Consider the following 13,458-nt stretch of genomic DNA (forward strand, 5'->3'; position numbering starts at 1 on the left):
ACATTTTCAAATCTTGCGTGTTTTTAAAGTTTCGTGGATTTCTATATTTTAGGAACTCGCGATCTTTGTTGAAACTTTTAAACTCATCTGATTTTTTTTTACAAAGATTACCTTTCATATATGTGTTTTGAACATCTAATCTATATTCTGATTTTTTTGTATTCAAATTCATTTTTGTCACATTTAGAATAATTATTTGACCAAATCCACATCACATTTTTTAAATTTTAACACATTGCTGAAAAACGATTTTTTTTTATATTTATGAATAAAATTCTTTGATTATGATAGTAACTTTGTTTCTCAAGTTTGTATATGTTTCTCAGATATTCATTTTAAGATATTATTTTGATTTGACACACTGAATTGTGGTTCTGAATAAAATCTGATTTCAGGGTTCGAGTTATACTTTTGAACTCCTATATTGTCGCTGAAACCCCAAACCGGAGTTTTCGTCAACATCAGCGACGGCGACATCACTGGCGACATTTCATGTTGACCAGACATCTATCAAACATCTTCCAAGTATCTGAACCATATAAAAGAAAGTGTTGCTGACTGCCAACGTGTTAGATGAATTTTTCATCTTTGCTAGTTGGAAAGGGGCATCTTTTTGGGGGGCAAGATCGAAAAAATCTAGAAAAATCCCAGTGGAAGACCCAAAAACAGCTGGAAATCAACCGTTCGAAGTTCATATGGTAAATCGTTTAAGAAGTCGTCGTAAACTCAATAGTGAGCTTAAATTTTTATAAAAGTAAAGATTATTAATTGTAATTTACAATAAGTGAGTTAATAGGCCTGACTGCATTTCTACAAGGTGGAAAAGCTGCCCACCGGTTAAATAAACAAAATACGGTGGTAGAATCGTGCGCAAAATATTTGCACTGCTTGGGGAGATATTTTGAAAAAATTAATAAAGAACAGCAAAACGTACTTTTTAGCGGTCACCTGGTAGGTTTCCAACCAAAAACTTTTCGTTTAAAGTCTTGCCTGCCTTTTTCGGAGATACACAAGGGGGGATAAATTGGAGGCTAACGATCTGTGGAAACTGCAAAATTACCCAGTCTTTCATAACGATTGACACGATGGATGGCTAAAAATACAAAGAAGACTGCCTCCAACTGCGACCGTTTTCCCTGCAAAGCTTCAATAGGTCGCACAAATTTTAAACTCTGTTTAAGTTCGATATGGAATCGTGCCATTAGGTAAACGCGGTGGTGGAGTGATAATACGTCACAACATATTTGTGCCGAAGAATCACAAAATTTATTATAACTTCGACCAAATTCAAAATTTAAGCTTGGCCTTTAACTTCAGGAAACAGCAAATGTAATCAAAAACAGCCTTGCTTTGAAAAAAATGTGCTTCAAAGTATGCATTATAGATGGCGCACGTGTTGCCCAAAAATTTAAACCGAAAATTTCTTTATTGGACGCTATCTCAAAAACCACTTGACAGAACATCACAAAAATTTGTATATGTAAAATTTCATCAATGCATTCAAAAGCCATTCACAAAACAAAGTGTTGCTTTTTTCGAATCCACTCCTTAAGAACTCAAGCTTGGAAATTGCTTCAATTTTAACCACCGAAATTTGGGTAACATTTTTGAGCTAAGTAAGAATTTCAAGTTTGAAATCTTTATTCGTATTTTAATTTCAATTTTAATATTGAGCTTGAGCTTGCTAGAAACTAAGGTCCACCAACGGCCCCTTCTGGCCAATTGCATAAAAGTTGCACTCCATGATTGGTCCGAGATAATCAACGTTGCACAATGAACCAAATGAACTATTACTGGGGACGAGCAATACAATCTCACTGTACAATTTTGAGGATCTCCTACTTTCAAATGAACCAATAACGACGCCGACCAAGTCCGTGTAGTCGATAGGGGGAAAAGAAGTGCAGCACTTGTGATGATTTGTTTTGCAAGACCGGCTGTGCGCTATCCTTCCACAAATCTCACGCTGATTGTTTGGGGATAAGGTTGATGTTGCTTGGAAATCACTTTGTTAAGTGATGTGACCACTTGAAACCTATATTTTAAATTCAATTTAAAAATTGTACTACTGTAAATTTTGTTTTACCTTTAAATTGGTAAATCGTTATTAAAGTATAACTCCATTTCCACGTCCTTAACTTTTCGTGCTCGTGAATCAATTTTCATGAAAAACATATTTCAATTGTTCGATTTGTGTCCCATTTAAGGTGATTTTGTATGGGGCCTCCACCTTTGAAAATTGAAATTCTTTAAGCTATTATACAAACCATGTCCGACCCGAAAAACCCTCGAATACAAAATTTTACTTCATTCCAACTGTCCGTTTATATGTGATGGTGTTACAAAGAAAACGTCTCCATTTTATATGTAAGATTTTTACTTCACATTGCAAATTTTTAGTCTGATTTTGGAAATAAGGTAAAAAAAAATATTTTTAATTATCATTCTCGATACTGTGATTCAGAATCGATTCGATGATACAAATATGGGAGAGTGGGGAATCATGGGCCACTTTTTTTCTTTGTTCCATAACTTCTTTATTATTAAAGATCAAATGAAAATTAAAAATGGTATGGTTTTCTACATTTTCAAGATATCTTATGGTATTTTTTTTTAATTCTTAATAAGTTATTTTCCTCAAATTCTGACTGTTTGAAAAAAAGCAATATTTTTTGGATTTTGAAAAATGGTGGGGAATCGTGGGCCACCAAATCCAAATTGACCAAATAACATGCAAAGTTTTTGAGTTGACCCAAAACTGTGATTTCACAATTCATTTCGTTATTGAAAAGCAAATTCAGATGACGAAATAAAAAAGAGAGCTGTGTATGATCGCATAGATTTCAAAACTGGGCTCGCGAACATTTTGGCAAAATTTCTTATATAGAATGGAAAAAATATTTTTCATAACTCTTCATTTGGCATAATAAAACTTTGCAGATAGGTAAAACGTATTTTAAGTTCTGATTGTGTATAAAAACATAAAAATAAAGGTGATTCAAGATGTGTGGCCCACGATTCCCCACAAGCTATGATTTGCAAATTGGTTGCGTTTGTGTGACTTATTGATGTTTCATCAAAAATTCCTCCTCCACGTGAAATATCATGACAAAATTAAGATCATAAGCGTATGAGCATATTTTTGTTATGAACTCTAGGTTCCCCATCGATGAAATTTGCGGGTGTTTTTTTAATTATGTAAGTAAATTTTTCTAACTTTTTTTAGCTTGATAAATAAAAGGAGCATATGATGCGCATTTCAGTCAACAGTCACGCAAAGTGACGACGATGACAGTTGGTTTGAGGTTTTTATCTCAACACACATCTGAGATATTAAAAGTGGCCCACGTTTCCCCACGGCCCACGATACCCCACTCTCCCCTACTTATATGATTCCTTTTCTTAAATTTGATCATAGAAGGGTGGTTTGGCTTTCTGACTAATAGCGTTTTTGTTTATGAGCAGGCAGAGGCAATCTAGTTCTCCGTGAGTTTTGCCCTAACTGCTGTCATTGTGTTCGTTTATTCATTAAGAAGTCCACCAGTTTTGAACCTTAAGCAAGCGGTTGCAACCCTTGGAATTTGTCAGTGTTGGGGGTGAGCATGAGGTCAGCAGTTACCTTTATATTTTCATCGTCCCGGGGACGATTTTGTTTGTTTATGAAGATTTTTCATAACTTCAAAATCAAACTTAAGCAGCCTGTTAAATTAAAAATAAACTCGAATACAGCCTCTATTGATTTGCTAGCGTCAGGAGTCATATAAGAACCTCTTTCCATTTATAAAACAAGCAGTATCCCTTCGAACTGTATCTGGATAAATCTCAAGCCTCCCAGAATCCCCGCTAATGCTGCTGCCACTATCATCTCCGAATGGGTCCGAAAAATCTCAAAACCAGGCAACAGTCAGCAAACTCGGAAGACGAAGAGCCCAGAAAGGAACACACAAACCGTAAACTTGAACAGTTTATATACATTTTAAGAAAGTGTACAGAGCGTTGCTTGTGTAGTATTTTACTTTTTTTTCCCTTTCTCATCTCATCCGAGATGAAACGACTGTAAACTGCACACAGGAAAGTGGAATAGCACATGCTTCCGGTCGTTCGTGTTCCTTATTTGCTTCCATTCTGCCTGGTAAAATCCGCAAACCCGGCCTAAAGCTGCTCGAAAGTTGGGGCAACAGCTACTAACAGCTCCCAGCTCCTTCTACTAGACTAGGCGAACCATATCGAGTACCCCCGGAATCTTGCGGTTGTAGATGGCAGATGATAAAATTATATAGAAGGCAACAGTGTTTTGCTATTTTGTTGGCATAACGAGTGCTTTTATAATTGGAATGCAAAAGCCGGGCCTGTGATGAACGAACCAAGAATATTTTATGTCGCAACAAAATATTGTTATGCAAATAGTACAATTTGCGTTTATTGCCCAGGGATCAGGCGATTTGGCGGCTCAGATAGAACCAGACGATGACGTTCTATCAAATTAGCTAGATCTTGAGAAATGATGTCAATTGCTATCCGCAAAAAGGGAACTGAATTACATACCCGAAAATTACAGCCTTTAAAAACGCATTATGAGACGAGTCGTACAAAGTTGATCGGGGTGATGCAATATTTTAACATTTATTTTATCTACCACCGTAATGCGTAAGAGCATTGCTATCAACAAACTACACCGTTATTCTGTCAAGATTTGAACAACAATATGTTTGGATTTGGATTTGATGATTCAAGTGTATTTCAACTTAAAATAAATGATAGAAGATATTTGAAGGAAACGGGTTCTTACTATTGCTTGCTGGTGGCCATTAATTTGGTTTTTGAGTATTTATATACCTACATGCACATACAAACCATACATACCTACATACATACATACATACGAAAGAAAAACCTACATGAAGCCATATTTTTTCATCTTAATGTGAAATACAATAATAAATTTAGCTTTGTCTGGCAGCTTAATAAACATTAAGCTGCCAGACAAAGCTAAAACTAGCGCTTTGAATGAAGTTCAAACAACTGAAGATTTTCTTTAAACGAAGAAATTCTGATAAAAGATGACTTCGCTGCCGTTACTCTCTGGAGCCACCACTAGAAAATGTTTACTTTAGCTGTGTCGAACGCCAAATTATTTAACGGAAAATAAAACACGTGGAGAGTTTGTAAACTCATAGCTTGTTTTTTTAAAAGCACGTAAAGTAAACCAAGCCTTTGTGAAAAAAGGCATTAAAGTGCCAGATATTACAATATGCTAAATTATAATCGAATCCTATTTCCAATCCATGTATGCACATATGTTTATGACTTCTCCCACGCTCCTGTCCACCACTAAGTCATTTTTTTCAATTTGAGTTTGAATTCATGTACATAATTTGAAAGGTGAATACTTCAAATTTGTTCAGTATTCAAAAAAAAACTGATTCGGTTCAAAAATAACAAGATTCTAACAATCAAAAAGTTCAATTTAAATGACAAAATTGTAGTTTTTGATGATTGTCAATCCTTTTTTATTTCTTACTACACGGGATAAACACAAGATTTTTTTTCTCAGAAGCATGGCACATACTAATTGTTGTCAGGATGACAAAGATTTTGAAGATTTTTGTTACGCAACGGAGAAAAAAGCATTATCTTGAAAATCATTACAAAAAAAATCCCTTATTGGATGGAAATCTTATGTTAACTTGTGTGTATTTTAACTAATGAAATTCAAAAACATTAGATAACTGTTTAACTGTTCTAACTAAAATTAAAAAAAAAAAAAGGTTCTTCCAAGTGATGTGATTAACTATATGAAAAAACAAGCCCTTTTTCTGCAAGAAGAATTTAAATTTTTGGAATATAATTTTATTCATATTTGTCATCGAGCCAAATAGTTCACTCGACCGTCGTATCTTGATGAGAGTTATTTACGGAAAAAATCTTTTAACGAACTTTCACCGGTGGTCAGTTTTTTTCTCGAATACATTAATCTTTTCACCAATTATCGCGCTGGGCTCAATTTTCGTACCTGTAATTTTCTCCTAATTATTAAGCTTTTTTTTTTTTATCGATCCACTGTTTCTTTTCAAGCGTGAATTCATGAATTAACTTTTTTAACCCTCTCGAATTGAACTAAAAAGGTTCCAAAAATTTCAAGTTGTGTATTTCAGTCGAGCATTGACGTTCAACTACAAAAAGCGTTGTTTTCAGTTGTCCCTTGAAAATTTAAGGCTTTTTACCACCATTTTTATTTTAACTCAAATCAAGGTACAGTCTTTAAGTTAATTTTTTTGTACGTTTTATTTAACGAGGGATTAACCTGATTGTTATCACCCTCAAGGAAAAATTTAAATTACATTTAAATGACATTAAAAAGTTCACACTGTTTTATAAAATTAATCGCTAGCTTTTCCTTTTTTCGGTTGTTCTCCAGTTTATCTGCGAAGCTGCCACTAGGTGGTATATGTTTCGTCTCTGCTCGTCGAATTTAGAATGCCGGAAATTTAAGTTAACCCTTCGTTTCATAAAGTAACAAATTTGCAACAATTAATTAAAGCTGTTGTAACTTTTGCAGAAAACCGAAAAGTCAACTTTTTTCTTCATGGCAATAATATTTCTAACTTCAAAATCACGTTGAATTAAAAAAAAATGTCTTTCTGAGTATTCATATAGAAACTAGACCAACTTGAATCTGAAAAATATGAAACATTTAAAAAGGCTTATTTTTCAGAGTTTTGACCTAGTCCAATTCACACTGCGAAAAAAAATTTTGTCTGAAAAAAATATTTTCGCATTTTCAGTAATGTAATTAACACAATTGAATACAATTTGAAGATTTTTTTGATTTTTTGTCTGATATAACGGTCTTTAATTAATTGTTGCAAATTTGCAACATCATGCAACGGTAGCACCTTTCGTTAGGTCAATGGGCTACAAAGTGTGCTTTCTAATGTTTCATCGTTTAAACAGTGTACATGTTTCTGATGAAAGTATTATTATTTTTAATGTTATATTATCATGTTGTCGAGATATTTTTGAAATAATGCAGATGAATAAGCCTCTTACTGAACAAAATGGCTGACAACTGTAATAATTTTGGGGAAAACCGAGAACAAATTCTTTTGGCTAGATCATCAACCATGCGTCACATTTAGTACAAATTTGTGACTTTTGAGAAGTTAAAGTGTTTATATTAATAATTTGAATCTTTACTTTTTCAAATGCAACCAACGATGATTTTAAATATAATTTTATGATCCCCGGAAAAAATTGTATTTGTTCGTAGAAAATATTTTCAAATTTGTAGAATATAATAATTTACATTATTTTTCTGCTCACTACTTAATAATGTTATACCCTAGTTTGAAACATTAGTCCCATAATGTTCTTCAAATACTTTTTATCGTTTGCATAGTATTTATGATAACAGTTTTAATGTTTTCAGTACGAATTTAATCATCATGGTGAGACGAAAATGGCAGTTCCATTTAAGTCCTACTTATAATTCTGTTTACTCTTCCAAACCATATTCAACAAATGTTATGCGGGTAAAACCATTTTTAATGTATTTTATCCATCGGTTTTTTTTATTACCAAGGAATAATAAAAATATTTTTTTGTTTTTTATTGTAGGTGTTTGAAGAAAAAACGCAATTTGGTTCATCAACAATTTGTATTTCCTGATTTTCAAGTTACTTGATTCTTTGAATCTAAGTATACCATGCATAAAAATAATTTTTTCATCACAATTTTTAAGGTTTTATAATTCAAACATTGTTGTCAGCCGAGAATGAACTTGTTTCTAGATTGCTGTATATTTCGCTATGAGCACGAAGAATACCATTAAACTTTTCACAAAATATGAAGTAACTGAAAAAGAACTGAATACAAGTCCAAAGCTTGAATGTTATTGTCAAAATATTGATTTTCAGCTTTCCATATAGCACCTTCAGGCAAACGTAATTAATATCATCGCATAACTACCCCCCAGCTCCCAAAATAATACTGTGCTTGGGAGGTCTAACCGCTAGCGAATACGCTGGCGTGAGTCTGGTTTTGGTATGCTAGGCGTAATGGGTTCGATTACGGGTATCGGCAGAAAACTTTTAGGTCCAAATCACATAAATGGCCAACAGGTGATATGTGCTTCCTTGAAATTCTCATATATAAGAATATTCAATCCGTTTTCCAGGTCAGCTATACACGGATACCGGAATACATATAGTAAACTAGCCCACCTGATTAACTTGTTCTTCCAAAATATACTTTCATCAACATAAGTAATACATTTACTCGATAACAGATCAAACGAAGCCATAGTGTATAGTGTAAGCTGCATTGGAAATTTGTCGAACTAATTGATCTAAATAATGCATGTAAGCACATGCTTAGGCTGAAACTTAGGTGAATCCGTGCACCCATGGTGGATAACCAACATACTTAGGTACTAACCCCAGCTAAATTGTGTCCAGACACAAGGTTTACAAAGTTCTTGAGCTTTAATTACGATTATTGCTGGATAAATTAGGAATAAGCATTTATTTCTAGATGTCTTGTATGAGGAACGGAAAGGTATAACCATTTCATGTTGTTGCATATTTGCAACAATTAATATTTTGGCTAAATCTTCGAAATATGAGAAAATAATATTTTTTCATTATTTTTCCCTTAATGTACTCATCATTGCGCACTATTGAGAATTTTTTCAAGAGAAAATAAAAAATCATGAAATGAAGGGTTAAATGTTTGTTACAATCGCATCAAGAAAAATCATATTCAAAGGAGTTTGTCTGGTGATGAAAAGTTAATGATGTATGTTTTGATGCTCTCTCAAACAGAACGTCTCATAAGGTTTGTACCATAAGGCTTAGAGTCCAGTCGCATACAATTTCCGATTTCTCCATGAGACAACTACGTACAAATTTGGTAAAAATATGTTTTTAAAGGTTTTATTTTTTTTTTTGAGCTTTTCGTCAAACACCTTTCATCAATTTCTGCACAGTGGTAAAATCAACCACAAATTTTTTTCTACCCTTTTGCCATATTTGATTTATTTTCAACCCTTTTTCAATTTACTCTTGACTATTGCCCAATATTTTTCGATGGAACGAAACTGTGAGCAGTTTGGTTGATTAAAACTCTTTTCAAAAGCATAAAAATTGTATTTCTGATGCCATTAGAAGAAAACCCGAAAATCAAAACCAAATGTCATTCTTTTTATTTGCTGGCTCCCAAATTCTAGTAAGAATGCATTATTATGACAAATTTCGTCCATTTTTCAAGTTTAAAAGGTGTAGCAATATTCGATTCGAGAAAATCATCGGCCGTATTTTTTTTTCATTTGCTGCGATACCGGCTAAGAAATTTAATTACGTCGCCTACATGAAGGCGTTTTACCTATAAGGATATCAAAAACTGTAGGGGAGAGTGGGGATACTTGATCCCCTTTTCTTATTTTCACCATATCTTTTTGGAAAAATTAAGCAACTCGCCGTCTTTGACATTTTCTGACAGCTTGTAACTTCAAGTTTCTATGCTTCAAAAATTAGAACGATACTTGAACCCGTTGATGAACTAGAAGCATTTTCGTGGGAGTAAAAAAATTGCGATTTTTCTGAAGTTAGGGGAGACTTGATCCCCTATTGTAGGAGACTTGATCTTTTATTCAGGAAGCCCTAATCCTTGTAAAAAAATCAAACAAAACCTCAAGGTAGAATGTTATTGACTTTTTTGGTCATGTTTGTTCTCATTACACAATTTATAGCAGACATAAGAAGAAAATTCTATAACTTTGTCTCAACGCTAATATTATTGCATACTTAAAGGCGCTATTTTTTATAATTAAGAGAAAATTAATTATTTTTACTCTTTTCTTCAGACAATTGTTTGATAAATATTAGTTTTTGGATAAATATTAGTAATTTCGTAATCAGCAATCATAACGATCAATTCAGAAGAAGAATATGCCGTTTGGAAGGAGCATCAATTGTACCCAACTCTAGAGGATCAATTGTACCCATAGTCAACATTTTAGAAAACTTTCTCTGAAAAAAGTTGAGAGTTTTCCATTGCTTTGAAAATATGGCATTATGAAGTTCATTTTACGCCCGAACGATTGATACATTGGAACAAATATTTTTTTCATAATTTTTCCATGTAAGGAACATTTTAAAGTGATGAAAAAAGATCTTCAAGTTACATTTTGTGAAATTTTTCAAAAAAAGTTCAATTACTCAAACAATTATTTTGTTAAATTTTTTTAAACTACAAGCATTGTTATTTTGCTTATTTAGGCACATTTTTCTAGAACATTTGATCTATGTAAGACATTCCAGTTTCGAGATATAGATAAGGAATCAAGTATCCCCAGGGATCAAGTATCCTCATTCTCCCCTACCGTCAACTAGGGCTACATGCAACACTTTTCAATTTCAATGGCTTCTAAAATCTTAATGCATACAGATTACACTGGGTGACAGGCAGAAAATAGTCTGAGGTTGCTCAGCTGATTTAGACTAATTTTTGTGTTCTGAGTTAGAATATCACATTGATTTTGCTGTATCAGGTCAACTTTTTGAGATACAGCCATATGGCTATATACTAAGCTTTCCAGATTGCCCGGTTTTATCCGGATATTTGATGCAAAATTTCGATAAAGTCCGGTCCGGCCCGGTTGCCCGGATATCATGAAAAAAGTCCGGATATTGCCCGGATTTCTTCACAATTTCCACAAAGAAACCAAAAAAAAACACTGTTACTAAACATTGTATGTTCTGTTCTACCTCACGGTGTGCTAGCTGTTTAAGTTTTTTTTAACAAAATAATCATGGAAATCGAGTTCTGTACCGTTTTCCCCTACAATGAAAAATGCTCGCAATCAGTTAGAAATATTCTCACCGAGTACAATTATAGCCCACGATAACTTCATTACTCCCCACAGTAAATCCCGATCAACCAGCAGCGCCAGGCATGACCTTCATCTAAATCAGGAATGCTTCAGATAAAATTCCATCCATTCGATCATTACGACGGGTGTCTCATTTCTTCGCCCTGGACCACATTACATATTATCACCGAACGAACGGCATAATCATCGTTAGAAAGCATTTGCTATTGACTCTCGGTCGTTCTACTCGAATACTTCGGGAATGTTTGGCAGTTTGGAATGCGACCTTTTTTCCCAAATCTTTTTCCCTACGACAACGTCTTTGGCGTCGTCTTCGTTGTCATCCTTCTCACACTCCTGGGATTCGATTTCAAGCCATTCTATTTTTGCGTCTACAATTTGGATTGCCATGTTAAAAATCGTTTTCTCGTTTTGGGTCGTGCTGGTTAATCGTTCCAAAGTGGTTTTAATAGTACGTTTTAAAAAGGAAACAACATTCAGGAAATCGAGATAGATTCTCCGAATGACCTTTCCATTTAAAGTACAAAATTAGCATTACTAGAATTATATGTTTATACGTATTAAAATTAAACTGAATGAAAAATGTCATAAATCTTTGAAACAGTTGACAGCAGGTCGAAAAACAAAACTTCTATCACGACAGCCTCCCGGCAAAATCTACCCCAACTTTGCTCGTAAACTCAATTCAATTAGACTTGACTGGAAAAGTTTTTTCCGGCTTTAAGTGGGTTGCTGACTTTCTTTTTTGTTTAATGCATATAAAATGGATCGCTCAACTGTAGAGTATAACAACTTTCATTGACCCTTCATCCGGTCTAGCTTCGACGCGTTTGATTTTCTTGTTTAAATTATAGATAAACAATGACTGTAATCATCACTCAACCGATTATCGATTATGAGGTAAGCTCAATTGTGATCAGAAATAACTCCACAAAATAAAACAAATTGAGGTTTTATTATGTTTTAATCTCGTTTGCCATTAAAAGTGCTGAAAGACAATGTCAATCTTGGCACTACTCGGAAGCAATAATCTTTGGAAGGTTCAAATCGAACCAAAAGAAACATACAATCAATTTGAATGCAGGTTTTCCAAAGAATGAATGAGTAAACAGGAGATTTTTTTTTCTCTATCATGACATTTTCAAGGTATAAAAAGACTACTAAATGGAATATATTGACTGTTCTGTGAACAAACTCATTGAAATATCACATAAACGATTCAGCAAACAAACTGTACCTGCCACATTGGGAATCTGCTTTCCACCAATAGACCAAGTAATATGCCCATTTCATTCAATTGCCCTATATCTGTGGACTGACAATGATTATTCCTATGGTCGGTTGATTTTCTCCTCTTGGTCCTCACCCACCTGAAACCAATTTTGCTTCTGAATAGCATCCCCCGCACATCACTCGTTTGGGGCAATTCCAACCAACCATTACGGGAGTTTTCCAGAGCCAAGAGAACAAAAAGCGAAAGCCATAAACTCACGTAACGTGCATCACAGCATCAGCTCTTTTCTGAGCCCCGGAGGGTTGGTACGGGTGGAGGGGATCTTCCCTAAAACACGTTTGAGATTGCAAATTTCGACTAACTAAATATTTCAGATTCCTTGATAACCTCCTAGTATTGTTTTCAATTTAAATTTCACATGCCATACTGAAGAAAAAGTGTGTTATACCTTTTCTTTTATCGGTACGTCATTCTGGAAATCTCCATCTAAATGTCCTATCTGGACGTTTCCCAGAACCTTTCCCACTCATTTTGTTTGTGCTCCATCAGTGATGGGCCCATCCCCCTCGCTTCGTGTCCTTCACGGTAAAGCCACTTTTACCCGCAATTCGTACACCTTCCTTCAGATGATGAAGGCTTGGTCGAATCGGTAACAAAAGCAGAATCCTGCCAGACTTTCTTTGCCAATAAAACTTTCTTCTCCTATTCACCGATATCGGGTCAAAATGTGGCTTTACGTAGCAGCACCATCACCATCAACCACACCGATGCTGAAGTGAGAGAATGTAAATAAAATATCACAAATTCCTTCACCTTCGCCTCGAACGATTCCCATTATCCTTGCCCAATTCCCCCGAAGAAGCCCTGGGCCTTCGAAGTCGTTTGCTAAATGTTGATGCTGCGGTCCAAAGTCTGGCCCCACGCAACCAACTGATTTATTGCGAAATATTTCATAAAATAAAATACCTGAGCGAAGAAGTCCTGCCGATGCTCGTTCCTTGGCTGCTGGCAGCCGGATGGGATCAGGTTAGTTCCGTTCCGTTCCGTTCTGTTCAGGTACCTACCTGGCATAATGGCATAAGAATGCCGAACTAGGCGAAAATGGAAATGAAATATTTCCTCCGATATAAATTATTAATGATTCTATTGTTTTAGATGGGCGAGGATAGAAAAGTAATACCCCCGCTAAGAAGTGGTATCTCTTATTTCAGTGCTTATTTTTTCGCATACCTCCTGTTGTGGAGAATTTGCTACCAGGGAGTGGAACAATTGTTTCTTTCCCAGAGTGAAAAATTCCTTATAATTTGTCCCATCAAGTGGCTATCATTTGTTG

General features: G+C 34.7%; 2 protein-coding genes across 13 annotated transcripts in view; one reads left to right on the forward strand and one right to left on the reverse strand.

Moving 5' to 3' along the window:
- The window catches only part of LOC129757491 (uncharacterized), a 302,538-nt gene that overhangs the window by 238,054 nt on the left and 51,026 nt on the right, over positions 1-13,458 (reverse strand). The window lies entirely within an intron of this gene.
- Positions 1-13,458, forward strand: part of LOC129757488 (cell adhesion molecule Dscam2) — a 223,983-nt gene that overhangs the window by 68,340 nt on the left and 142,185 nt on the right. The window lies entirely within an intron of this gene.

The sequence above is a fragment of the Uranotaenia lowii genome, chromosome 3 (assembly GCF_029784155.1).
Source record: "Uranotaenia lowii strain MFRU-FL chromosome 3, ASM2978415v1, whole genome shotgun sequence".
NCBI classification, from domain to species: Eukaryota; Metazoa; Arthropoda; class Insecta; order Diptera; family Culicidae; genus Uranotaenia; species Uranotaenia lowii.